This window comes from Taudactylus pleione, unplaced genomic scaffold (assembly GCF_031769625.1).
Source record: "Taudactylus pleione unplaced genomic scaffold, aTauple2 ptg000847l, whole genome shotgun sequence".
Classification (NCBI taxonomy): Eukaryota; Metazoa; Chordata; class Amphibia; order Anura; family Myobatrachidae; genus Taudactylus; species Taudactylus pleione.
In genome coordinates, this window is record NW_028285249.1 from 211,287 (window position 1) to 225,773 (window position 14,487).

General features: G+C 48.1%; 1 protein-coding gene across 3 annotated transcripts in view; it reads right to left on the minus strand.

Moving 5' to 3' along the window:
• The window catches only part of EPHB4 (EPH receptor B4), a 189,765-nt gene that overhangs the window by 44,719 nt on the left and 130,559 nt on the right, over positions 1-14,487 (minus strand). The gene's annotated exons all lie outside the window — the stretch shown is intronic.

The following is a 14,487-nucleotide window of genomic DNA, read 5'->3' on the forward strand; positions in this document are numbered from 1 at the left end:
GCTGTACAATAAGGGGACATATAGATTATACCATGATAACAGTACAGGAACATACAGTGATACAGAAGGTGAGAGGTCACTACAGATTACACTATATCACCATCATATACTGCAGTGCTGTACAATAAGGGGACATATAGATTATACCATGATTACAGTACAGGAACATACAGTGATACAGAAGGTGAGATGTCACTACAGATTACACTATATCACCATCATATACTGCAGTGCTGTACAATAAGGGGACATATAGATTATACCATGATAACAGTACAGGAACATACAGTGATACAGAAGGTGAGATGTCACTACAGATTACACTATATCACCATCATATACTGCAGTGCTGTACAATAAGGGGACATATAGATTATACCATGATAACAGTACAGGAACATACAGTGATACAGAAGGTGAGAGGTCACTACAGATTACACTATATCACCATCATATACTGCAGCGCTGTACAATAAGGGGACATATAGATTATACCATGATAACAGTACAGGAACATACAGTGATACAGAAGGTGAGAGGTCACTACAGATTACACTATATCACCATCATATACTGCAGCGCTGTACAATAAGGGGACATATAGATTATACCATGATAACAGTACAGGAACATACAGTGATACAGAAGGTGAGAGGTCACTACAGATTACACTGTATCACCATCATATACTGCAGTGCTGTACAATAAGGGGACATATAGATTATACCATGATAACAGTACAGGAACATACAGTGATACAGAAGGTGAGAGGTCACTACAGATTACACTATATCACCATCATATACTGCAGTGCTGTACAATAAGGGGACACATAGATTATACCATGATAACAGTACAGGAACATACAGTGATACAGAAGGTGAGAGGTCACTACAGATTACACTATATCACCATCATATACTGCAGCGCTGTACAATAAGGGGACATATAGATTATACCATGATAACAGTACAGGAACATACAGTGATACAGAAGGTGAGAGGTCACTACAGATTACACTATATCACCATCATATACTGCAGCGCTGTACAATAAGGGGACATATAGATTATACCATGATAACAGTACAGGAACATACAGTGATACAGAAGGTGAGAGGTCACTACAGATTACACTATATCACCATCATATACTGCAGCGCTGTACAATAAGGGGACATATAGATTATACCATGATAACAGTACAGGAACATACAGTGATACAGAAGGTGAGAGGTCACTACAGATTACACTATATCACCATCATATACTGCAGTGCTGTACAATAAGGGGACACATAGATTATACCATGATTACAGTACAGGAACATACAGTGATACAGAAGGTGAGAGGTCACTACAGATTACACTATATCACCATCATATACTGCAGTGCTGTACAATAAGGGGACATATAGATTATACCATGATTACAGTACAGGAACATACAGTGATACAGAAGGTGAGAGGTCACTACAGATTACACTATATCACCATCACATACTGCAGCGCTGTACAATAAGGGGACATATAGATTATACCATGATAACAGTACAGGTACATACAGTGATACAGAAGGTGAGAGGTCACTACAGATTACACTATATCACCATCATATACTGCAGTGCTGTACAATAAGGGGACATATATATTATACCATGATAACAGTACAGGAACATACAGTGATACAGAAGGTGAGAGGTCACTACAGATTACACTATATCACCATCATATACTGCAGTGCTGTACAATAAGGGGACATATAGATTATACCATGATAACAGTACAGGAACATACAGTGATACAGAAGGTGAGAGGTCACTACAGATTACACTATATCACCATCATATACTGCAGTGCTGTACAATAAGAGGACATATAGATTATACCATGATAACAGTACAGGAACATACAGTGATACAGAAGGTGAGAGATCACTACAGATTACACTATATCACATCATATACTGCAGCGCTGTACAATAAGGGGACATATAGATTATACCATGATAACAGTACAGGAACATACAGTGATACAGAAGGTGAGAGGTCACTACAGATTACACTATATCACCATCATATACTGCAGTGCTGTACAATAAGGGGACATATAGATTATACCATGATAACAGTACAGGAACATACAGTGATACAGAAGGTGAGAGATCACTACAGATTACACTATATCACATCATATACTGCAGCGCTGTACAATAAGGGGACATATAGATTATACCATGATTACAGTACAGGAACATACAGTGATACAGAAGGTGAGAGGTCACTACAGATTACACTATATCACCATCATATACTGCAGTGCTGTACAATAAGGGGACATATATATTATACCATGATAACAGTACAGGAACATACAGTGATACAGAAGGTGAGAGGTCACTACAGATTACACTATATCACCATCATATACTGCAGCGCTGTACAATAAGGGGACATATATATTATACCATGATAACAGTACAGGAACATACAGTGATACAGAAGGTGAGAGGTCACTACAGATTACACTATATCACCATCATATACTGCAGCGCTGTACAATAAGGGGACATATAGATTATACCATGATAACAGTACAGGAACATACAGTGATACAGAAGGTGAGAGGTCACTACAGATTACACTATATCACCATCATACACTGCAGCGCTGTACAATAAGGGGACATATAGATTATACCATCATAACAGTACAGGAACATACAGTGATACAGAAGGTGAGAGGTCACTACAGATTACACTATATCACCATCATATACTGCAGCGCTGTACAATAAGGGGACATATAGATTATACCATGATAACAGTACAGGAACATACAGTGATACAGAAGGTGAGAGGTCACTACAGATTACACTATATCACCATCATATACTGCAGCGCTGTACAATAAGGGGACATATAGATTATACCATGATAACAGTACAGGAACATACAGTGATACAGAAGGTGAGAGGTCACTACAGATTACACTATATCACCATCATATACTGCAGCACTGTACAATAAGGGGACATATAGATTATACCATGATAACAGTACAGGAACATACAGTGATACAGAAGGTGAGAGGTCACTACAGATTACACTATATCACATCATATACTGCAGCGCTGTACAATAAGGGGACATATAGATTATACCATGATAACAGTACAGGAACATACAGTGATACAGAAGGTGAGAGGTCACTACAGATTACACTATATCACCATCATATACTGCAGCGCTGTACAATAAGAGGACACATAGATTATACCATGATAACAGTACAGGTACATACAGTGATACAGAAGGTGAGAGGTCACTACAGATTACACTATATCACCATCATATACTGCAGCGCTGTACAATAAGGGGACATATAGATTACACCATGATAACAGTACAGGAACATACAGTGATACAGAAGGTGAGAGGTCACTACAGATTACACTATATCACCATCATATACTGCAGTGCTGTACAATAAGGGGACATATAGATTATACCATCATAACAGTACAGGAACATACAGTGATACAGAAGGTGAGATGTCACTACAGATTACACTATATCACCATCATACACTGCAGCGCTGTACAATAAGGGGACATATAGATTATACCATGATAACAGTACAGGAACATACAGTGATACAGAAGGTGAGAGGTCACTACAGATTACACTGTATCACCATCATATACTGCAGTGCTGTACAATAAGGGGACATATAGATTATACCATGATAACAGTACAGGAACATACAGTGATACAGAAGGTGAGATGTCACTACAGATTACACTATATCACCATCATATACTGCAGTGCTGTACAATAAGGGGACATATAGATTATACCATGATAACAGTACAGGAACATACAGTGATACAGAAGGTGAGAGGTCACTACAGATTACACTATATCACCATCATATACTGCAGTGCTGTACAATAAGGGGACATATAGATTATACCATGATTACAGTACAGGAACATACAGTGATACAGAAGGTGAGAGGTCACTACAGATTACACTATATCACCATCATATACTGCAGCGCTGTACAATAAGGGGACATATAGATTATACCATGATAACAGTACAGGTACATACAGTGATACAGAAGGTGAGAGGTCACTACAGATTACACTGTATCACCATCATATACTGCAGTGCTGTACAATACGGGGACATATAGATTATACCATGATAACAGTACAGGTACATACAGTGATACAGAAGGTGAGAGGTCACTACAGATTACACTGTATCACCATCATATACTGCAGTGCTGTACAATAAGGGGACATATAGATTATACCATGATAACAGTACAGGAACATACAGTGATACAGAAGGTGAGAGGTCACTACAGATTACACTATATCACCATCATATACTGCAGCGCTGTACAATAAGGGGACATATAGATTATACCATGATAACAGTACAGGAACATACAGTGATACAGAAGGTGAGAGGTCACTACAGATTACACTATATCACCAAATTATACTGTGTGGTGCATTAGAATATTAGTCAGCAGATGGCATAGCGCGGTGTAGCGGTGTCAGTCAGCAGATGGCATAGCGCGGTGAAGCAGAGTGTCAGTCAGCAGATGCATAGCGCGGTGTAGCAGAGTATCAGTCAGCAGATGGCATAGCGCGGTGTAGCAGAGTATCAGTAAGCAGACGGCATAGCGCGGTGTAGCAGAGTATCAGTCAGCAGACGGCATAGCGCGGTGTAGCAGAGTATCAGTCAGCAGACGGCATAGCGCGGTGTAGCAGAGTATCAGTCAGCAGACGGCATAGCGCGGTGTAGCAGAGTATCAGTCAGCAGATGGCATAGCTCGGTGTAGCAGAGTGTCAGTAAGCAGACGGCATAGCGCGGTGTAGCAGAGTGTCAGTCAGCAGACGGCATAGCGCGGTGTAGTAGAGTGTCAGTCAGCAGACGGCATAGCGCGGTGTAGCAGAGTGTCAGTCAGCAGACGGCATAGCGTGGTGTAGTAGAGTATCAGTCAGCAGACGGCATAGTGCGGTGTAGCAGAGTGTCAGTGAGCAGATGGCATAACGCAGCATAGCGCGGTGTATTAGTGTTAGTCAGCAGATGGCATAGCGCGGTGTAGCAGAGTATCAGTCAGCAGATGGCATAGTGCGGTGTAGCAGAGTATCAGTCAGCAGATGGCACAGCATGGTGTAGCAGTGTTAGTCAGCAGATGGCATAGCACGGCATAGCGCGGTGTAGTAGTGTTAGTCAGCAGATGGCATAGCGCGGTGTAGCAGTATTAGTCAGCAGATGGCATAGCGCGGTGTAGCAGATGGCATAGCGCGGTGTAGCAGAGTACACGGTAGCTTTCTGTAGATTTAGTGATATGTAATGGAAAGCTGAGATTGTGGGGTGGGTAAATATTGACTGTGGAACGCAGTAGTGTCTGGCTGGGGCAGAGAGAGGGGCACAGGGGACGAGGGTGACATGGTGACGTAGTTGTGTTATCTGCCGGTATACAAACAGAGCAGGTGTGAGAGAGAAGTGATTGTCCCGTGTAATTGCTATCACACTGGATTGCGGCCAGGAGTGGCTGATACACAGGGACACCTGTAACACAGTCTGCTCCATCTGCATCTCCTCTGCAGAGCAATGCATTGTGGGAGATCAGTGAGCAGCTGGTACAGAGGGGCAATGTCGTCTGTATCTTTATTGGCCGATATGTGCGCTGCTGAGCACCGTGGCGAAATAACGGATTTATCCCCCTATGATGGAAAATGGGTTCCCTCCAATGTTGTGTCCTGGGACCCCTGCGCCTCTGCAGCCTCCAGGGGACCCCCGCGCCTCCGCAGCCTCCAGGGGACCCCCGCGCCTCCGCAGCCACCAGGGGACCCCCGCGCCTCCGCAGCCACCAGGGGACCCCCGCGCCTCCGCAGCCACCAGGGGACCCCCGCGCCTCCGCAGCCACCAGGGGACCCCCGCGCCTCCGCAGCCACCAGGGGACCCCCGCGCCTCCGCAGCCACCAGGGGACCCCCGCGCCTCCGCAGCCACCAGGGGACCCCCGCGCCTCCGCAGCCATTCTATGCAGCTCTCCCATAGGGAACACACTGTGGGACAATGGACCTTAAAATGAGTGAGCAGAGAGAGGACATGACGCAGTCTAGGTGTGTCTGTTCCCAGGTGCCCGGGGAATAGCGGGGGAGGAGAGAGGGTAATTACAGGCTTGGCAGACGGTGAGAGCGTTGCCCCCGGGGGTTGGATTGAATGACTGTGCCAGAGCAGACAGGTAACTTTCACTAATCCCAGGGCCGGCCTTCATATCACAGTCTCAGGTCTCTGCTCCATCCTTACCTGTCCGGGACCGCAGTTTCATTGCCCTGTTCCCTGAGAAATATATACATATACTACTCATCCTATCAGTCATATACACAGGAACAGCTCCCATAACTAGGGATACCTCCGCTTCACCCTTCCACACAATGTAATCGCGTGAGCAGCGTGTAACAAAGACGTGTCATTAGCAGGCGTGATTCATGCCACGGATCCCAGCCCCTGTAATTAGCAGCTCAGCTCTATCACAGCTGGCGAGGAGGGCAAGGGGTTTACAGTGCCCGCGCCATATATTAGAGACATTCCCGACACCCACCATGGGGGGGTATGCGGAGAACATACAGTACCCAAGCATCAGATGCTCCAACACAACCACACAGCCCACCCCTCATTTCCCCCATAGCCCGTCTGAGGGGAGCGGTAACTGCAGCTGGAAAATAAGTAGGAGAAGCAGAGGTGAGAGTGTGGGAAGCGGTCAAGCTGGCAGGTACCACTGCAGGCTACAGGGCCGGTTACCAGACATTCTCTCCCGGTTACATTCCTGTCTCCAGCTACTCTGATGTCAGCAGACAGCCCCAGGCCACAGACAGGTGATGGGAAGTCACAGGAATGCACCGGAGGGGGGCGCGGACAGACATGACAGGAGGGCAAACTCTGTCCACATAGCTCAGCCACTTCCCGGCTCAGGTTCTTGTCTCAGGGTTGTGCTGGAAGCCCCAGGGGGGGGGGGGGTACAGAGGGCCTGATGAAGCCCCTTCCCATACAACAAAGAAATAAGTCACCAGATCAGACATGTCAGTGACACGTGAATTACATCCCTGCGCCACCTCAAGCCGCCACAGTCGGGGGAGTCGCCACAAGGCGCCACAGTCGGGGGAGTCGCCACAAGGCGCCACAGTCGGGGGAGTCGCCACAAGGCGCCACAGTCGGGGGAGTCGCCACAGTCGGGGGAGTCGCCACAAGGCGCCACAGTCGGGGGGAGTCGCCACAAGGCGCCACAGTCGGGGGGAGTCGCCACAAGGCGCCACAGTCGGGGGGAGTCGCCACAGTCGGGGGGAGTCGCCACAAGGCGCCACAGTCGGGGGGAGTCGCCACAAGGCGCCACAGTCGGAGGGAGTCACCACAGTCGGGGGAGTCGCCACAAGGCGCCACAGTTGGGGGAGGCGCCACAAGGCGCCACAGCCAGGGGAGTCGCCGCAAGGCGCCACAGCCAGGGGAGTCGCCGCAAGGCGACTCCCCAAGCCGCCACAGTCGGGGGAGTCGCCACAAGGCGCCACAGTCGGGGGAGTCGCCACAAGGCGCCACAGTCGGGGGAGTCGCCACAAGGCGCCACAGTCGGGGGAGTCGCCACAAGGCGCCACAGCCAGGGGAGTCGCCACAAGCCGCCACAGCCAGGGGAGTCGCCACAAGCCGCCACAGCCAGGGGAGTCGCCACAAGTCGCCATAGTTATAGCCCCTAAGTAATGGGCGTCCGCAGAGCTATTCAATTGTTTTGCTGGCTTATCGAGCCCAAAGGTAGCAGCTTCAGATGCGTAAAGCTGTTAAACTCGTCTAAAGTCTTGGTTAGAGTGCCTAAACTGCCATTTGGGCACCCAAAAGACCGGCGTTTTTCGTGGATATCTGCTCGCCACCTCAGGAGGGTGAGCGCAGAAATCTGAGTTCCGGCGGCACCCGCGCACGATCGGAGCAACAATTCAATTTCCCCCAGGAGTCTGCTGAAGTTTCTTTCGCCCCAATATGAATATTGTTACTCAGTGTGAAGTAATTATTCCCTGTGACTCACGTAATACATGGGAATTACTATGCAATGCGTCCTGTCAGTACTAGTGCTCTCTGCTCCTTCCAAATCGCAGGCGTGTTTGGATTTACCTGGCTGATCCGATCACGCTACATACATGATAAGTACTGTGTGACACTCAGGGTCCAGTCATCCAGGTATATATGACTCCTTTCCTGTCTGTATTACACATCCTGTATAATGGTTATACAGCACCATACACTTACCTGGCTGTATAGTACAGTATGCTAGGTGTACATCACTATATACCGGGTGTACATCACTATATACCGGGTGTATGCGGCTGTAATCTGCATATAACTGTATACGGGTGTACATCGCTATATACGGGTATGCGGCTGTAATCTGTATATTACTGTAGCCAGGTGCACATCACTATATACCGCGTGTATGCGGCTGTAATCTGTATATAACTGTATACGGGTGTATATCACTATATATACGGGTATGCAGCTGTAATCTGTATATAACTGTATGCGGGTGTATATCACTATATATACGGGTATGCAGCTGTAATCTGTATATAACTGTATGCGGGTGTATATCACTACAGTAGGGCTGTATATAGCATGTATCTGTACACAGAAGTAGTCCGGGGATAGATGCCTAGTATCGTGTAGGACCCCTTCTAGCCCGGCAAAGCGCAGCAACTCGACGTGGCACTGATTCCACAAGTGGACGCGAGACCTCTGGGGAGATGGTGACCCATGCCGTCTGCTTCCCACCGCTCTCTGATATTTGTAGGTGCAGGACCCTGGGTGCGAATGTCCCTCTCCACCACGTCCCATAAATGCTCGATTGGGCTCATGCCAGGGAAACGTGGAGGCTGCACCATTTGTCGGAACCCTCCAGGCTGATCCTTCAACCAATTCTGGACAATTTGGGACCGATGGCACAGTACACTATCCTGCTGGAATATTCCATCGTTGTGGGGGTACATGAAGTCCATTAAGGCTGCAAATGTTCATTAAGCAATGCAACGTAGCGGTTACCGGACCCAGCCCATGAAACGTGAACACACCCCACACCTACCCTAGCATCAGCCCGAAACAACGGGAACCGTGACTCATCGGACCACGCCACATGTTGCCAGCCCAGGTGTGGCACTGTGTCTGGTGTCGTAGTGGTAACAGGGGCACTCTGGTGGGTCTTCTGCTCCCTTATCCCATGGAAGCTAAGGGGCGCTGCTCTGCCATGCTGGATAAGAGGCTGGTACCTCCTGCAGTGAATGTGATGCGAGCCAGTGTCGCTTGTGCTACCATGGACAATTCTGGCCAGACGCAGCTGGTCACAATCATTAAGCACTCGTGGTCGGCCACTGCGCTGTCCACGGTGGTTAGTAACGCCTTCCATGAGGTATTCCCGGTACACACGTGACACCGTAGATCCAGCATTGTTGAATGTCCTATCCGTCATGCACCCGCTATCACTCCCTGTTCCAACTCCGATAATTCCCGTCGCCTTGCCATAAGCAGCCTAGCCGGTGTTCACACTGACTCGCGATGTCAGCTTACAACTGATGTAGGACTGGGCATTTCCAAGATGTCACAGTATGGTGACGCCACCTACTATTACCCTTACATACTGCTATCCCATAACTTTTGGTGTATATTACAGTATTGCGGCACGGTGTAGACTACAGACAGGGGGGGGGGGGGCACTGCACGGCTCCTATGAGTCCCAGGTGTATACTCCTGTATCCCAGGCATATGACTGTATTGCGGCACGGTGGACCCCACAGACAGAGGAGGGGGGGGGGGGGGTGTCACTGCATGACCGCTGTGTGAATCCTGGGTAGCAGCCAGGAGATTATAACTTTGTTGGCACTGGAAGCGGCAGAGAAACGTAGGTGACCCCTCTGTGACAGACCCCTCCCCTATTGCACGGGCTCTGCTGGGGCCTCGCTCACAGTCTTGGGAACGTCAGAACAGGCAAAGGCGCAATATTCAACATAAACAGTGATAACGCTTCATATCGTATTCCAGAGCCGCGGTAATGAGTCACCACTGATAACAGAGTGTATTTATCACCTCGCCAGGCGTCCCATTACACGGCAGCGGCGACGTCACCTCCGTCTTCTACCTAAACTTTACACAGTGACCGAGAAACCTCCATCATACAATAATACTACAGTCTGACAGGAATAGTACAGAAAAAGTGCCCGATCGTCCCGCTGAGGGGTTATAATGGCATGTGCCACCTCCCAAGCCACCACGCCCTCATCTAACACTAGGCGTAGGCAACATGTGGCTAATAAACTGCTGTGGAACTACAAGTCCCAGTATGTAACATCTTAAAGAGACCGGCTGGGCGCAGGGACGCCACCTCCCGGCTGGGTGCAGGGACGCCACCTCCCGGCTGGGTGCAGGGACGCCACCTCCCGGCTGGGTGCAGGGACGCCACCTCCCGGCTGGGTGCAGGGACCCTGGACAGAATAACCAGCCTAGCTACAGGGCAAAGCACACAACAACACAAAGTACCAGTATCTCCCGGTGCCGCCAGCCATGTTTTGGGTCACAATTCAAAAGGATGCCTCCCGAGGCATGAGGTGTCCACGCCGCAAGTCCTTAGTGAATTGATTGGTGGTAAATGGCTGTAAGGGGATCTGTCCCATCAGCAAACAGCAGATAAGGAGGCTGTAATCTCCCTCATGTGAGTGATGTGATCAGTCCGCTAACAGCTCCCGTGGGGCACATGTATGGGACACGCAGGACAGGGCCGCGGAGAGCAGCAGTAGCCGAGTCTACGCCCTGGCACTGTACCTTTAATAAGAAGTACTGAATTGTTCTCAAAGCGTCTCAAGTGTCATTTTACAGGAGATTGTTCATACAGGCAATCCCAGGGGGTTGTGTTACCATCCAGCTCAGCTTTCAGGGGGTAACAATGCAACGCACACGCACTCTGCGGATGAGGTGCCAGGGTACAGCAGGGTGACACTACACACACTAAGGTAATAATACCTGCTACTACACCTGGCTGCATTGACTGTCTGATAAAGGTACTCCCATCAGGAGAAGTACCACTGTCTAATGAGAAGGGAGCTCTCTAATTGCATGTAAGAGAGAGAGAGAGAACACTCAGTGAGAGAGGGGAGCACCCTGCAGGTTAGGCTCCCATCGCAGTAGTCAGCAGCTGCATTCAGTGTGGGGTCTCCTGGGAGGGTCATTAGCCTAACGGCTGTAGCTGCAGACACCGGCCGGCCGCTGTATAGAGGGGGAGGCTGAGCCTTCTTCTGATCTCTTCTTAATCCCCTGTGAGAGGGGTGAGGGGGGCGTCACTGCACCCAGGGGGCAAATTGAGTGGGAGGAGAGGTACTCTAAGCAGCAATAAACTTCAGGTCATGTAACAGTGCCAACCCCCTACTCTAATTATACAGACCCTACTACACCGTGCCGTCTATTATACAGACCCTACTACACACCGCCTTCTATTATACAGACCCTACTACACCGTGCCGTCTATTATACAGACCCTACTACACCGTGCCTTCTATTATACAGACCCTACTACACCGTGCCGTCTATTATACAGACCCTACTACACCGTGCCGTCTATTATACAGACCCTACTACACAGAGCCTACTACACCGTGCCTTCTATTATACAGACCCTACTACACCGTGCCGTCTATTATACAGACCCTACTACTCCGTGCCGTCTATTATACAGAGGCCTACTACACCGTACCGTCTATTATACAGACCATACTACACCGTGCCGTCTATTATACAGACCCTACTACACCGTGCCGTCTATTATACAGACCCTACTACTCCGTGCCGTCTATTATACAGAGGCCTACTACACCGTACCGTCTATTATACAGACCATACTACACCGTGCCGTCTATTATACAGACCATACTACACCGCGCCGTCTATTATACAGACCCTACTACACCGCGCCGTCTATTATACAGACCCTACTACACCGCGCCGTCTACTATACAGACCCTACTACACACTGCCTTCTATTATACAGACCCTACTACACCGCGCCGTCTATTATACAGACCCTACTACACCGCGCCGTCTATTATACAGACCCTACTACACCGTGCCGTCTATTATACAGACCCTACTACACCGCGCCGTCTATTATACAGACCATACTACACCGCGCCGTCTATTATACAGACCATACTACACCGTGCTGTCTATTATACAGAGGCCTACTACACCGTGCCGTCTATTCACCAGACCCTACTACATCGTGCCGTCTATTATACAGACCATACTACACCATGCCGTCTATTATACAGACCCTACTACACCGCGCCGTCTATTATCCAGACCATACTACATCCGTGCCGTCTATTATACAGTACAGTAACAGAGATATATACACATAACACAAACCTACTGCAGGATACAGATATAGCACTACACCACCTGTAATTAAAACGAAAGACAAACTGACTGGGAACAGTGTGATGTTGTGTTTGCATCTATTTCTCCCGTTGTCCTAGTAATGCTAATAAAACGATTAGCTGTCTGGAAACGTACGAGATAAAAGTGCAGCACATGGCGCCCAGGTGGGATAATCGCAGTGCAGAACGACTAAATGTCGCCCACATAACTAGCAGGTACAAATGCATATAATCTGATTAGCTACCTGCTATAGGCGTGTAATCTGGGGGAATAACACGCGCTTAGGTACTGAATCCCACCCACAACCAAACTGGTACAGGGCCCACGTTTACTGTGGCGCAATGGGCGAGACCCCAGACTCTCTGATACTACATGTGGAGGCTGGAGGACAAGGCGGAAGGTCACAGCTTTATTCCTAGCCATACAGAATAATTTCAGCCCAAGTTTTTGAAAAATAAAAAGGAAGAGAAGAAGCTGGAACGGCAAGTTTCTGTGACCCAACATACAAGAGGGTATAACACGCAGAGGGAGCATGACAATGGGGTGACATACAGGGCATCCGGAAAGTATTCACAGCGCTTCACTTTTTCCACATTTTGTTATGTTACAGCCTTATTCCAAAATGGAATAAATTAATTTTTGTCCTCAAAATTCTACACACAATACCCCATAATGACAGCGTGTAAAAAGTGTTTTGGAGATTTTTGCAAATTTAATTAAAAAAACAACCACTTAAGGGGCATACACACACAACGTTTTTTTGAACAATTATCGATAACGATATCGTTTATCGTTCAAAAAAATCGTTCACTTTCTGAGTTAAAACAATGAACGATTATCGTTCATGCGCGTTCAAGTTTGTAGTTCAACCAGACTGACCAACTCAACGATTTTCAGTAAGTGAATATGCAAAAATTGTTTGTAGTTCAAAAAAATCGTTAATTACATTTAGTAAATGAACGATTTTAGTAAACGATTTTCGTTCATTTTTCACTTGAAAAAATGAACGAAAATCGTTTTCTAAAATCGTTCATTTACAAAATCGTGTGTGTATGCAGCTTTAGAAATCACACGTACATAAGTATTCACAGCCTTTGACATGAAGCACAAAATTTAGCTCAGGTGCATCCTGTTTCCACTGATCATCCTTGAGATGTTCCTACAGCTTAATTGGAGTGCACCTGTGGTAAATTCAGTTGTTTGGACATGATTTTGAAAGGCATACACCTGTCTATATAAGGTCCCACACGTCACAGTGCATGTTAGAGCACAAACCAAGCATGAAGTCCAAGGAATTGTCTGTAGGGAATCGGTATGAAATACCACCGGCCGCTTGGCAGGCGGTTCGATTCCTGGCAGGGCCTGGCCGACATCAGCAGAGTTCCCGGCAGCGGAAGCACGACAGCGCTGGAAATCCCGATCGTGGATAGGTAAGTATTCTCTAACCTAACCCCCTAACCCTCCTTATAGGTGTCTAACCCTAACCTCCCCCCCCCAAGTTCCTAACCCTAATCCCCCCCCCCCTTCCCCGCTGCCTAAGCCCGAGTCCCCCAGGGGGTTGCCTAACCATAAGTCCCCCCCGGGTGTGCCTAACCCTAACCCTCCCTCCCCCTAGCCTAACTCTAACCTCCCGGGGGGGTGCCTAACCCTAAGTCCCCCCCAGGTGCCCTAAACCTAACCCTTCCCCCCGTGGCTGTCCGCTTGCTGCGCCCGGCGTCAAGGAAATGCCTGGCGTCTACATCTAGACGCCCGGCATTTCATCCATCGCAAGGATATGACAGTCGGGAAGCCGGCATTAAGGCAGCCGGCTTCCCGATTGTATACCTTTTGTAGACCTCCGAGACAGGATTGTCTCGAGGCACAAATCTGGGGAAGGGTACAGAAAAATATCTGGTGCTTTGAAGTTCCCAATGAGCACAGTGGCCTCCATCATCCGTAAATGGAAGAAGTTTGGAACCACCAGGATTTTTCCTAGAGTTGGCCGGCCATTTAAACTGAGCGATC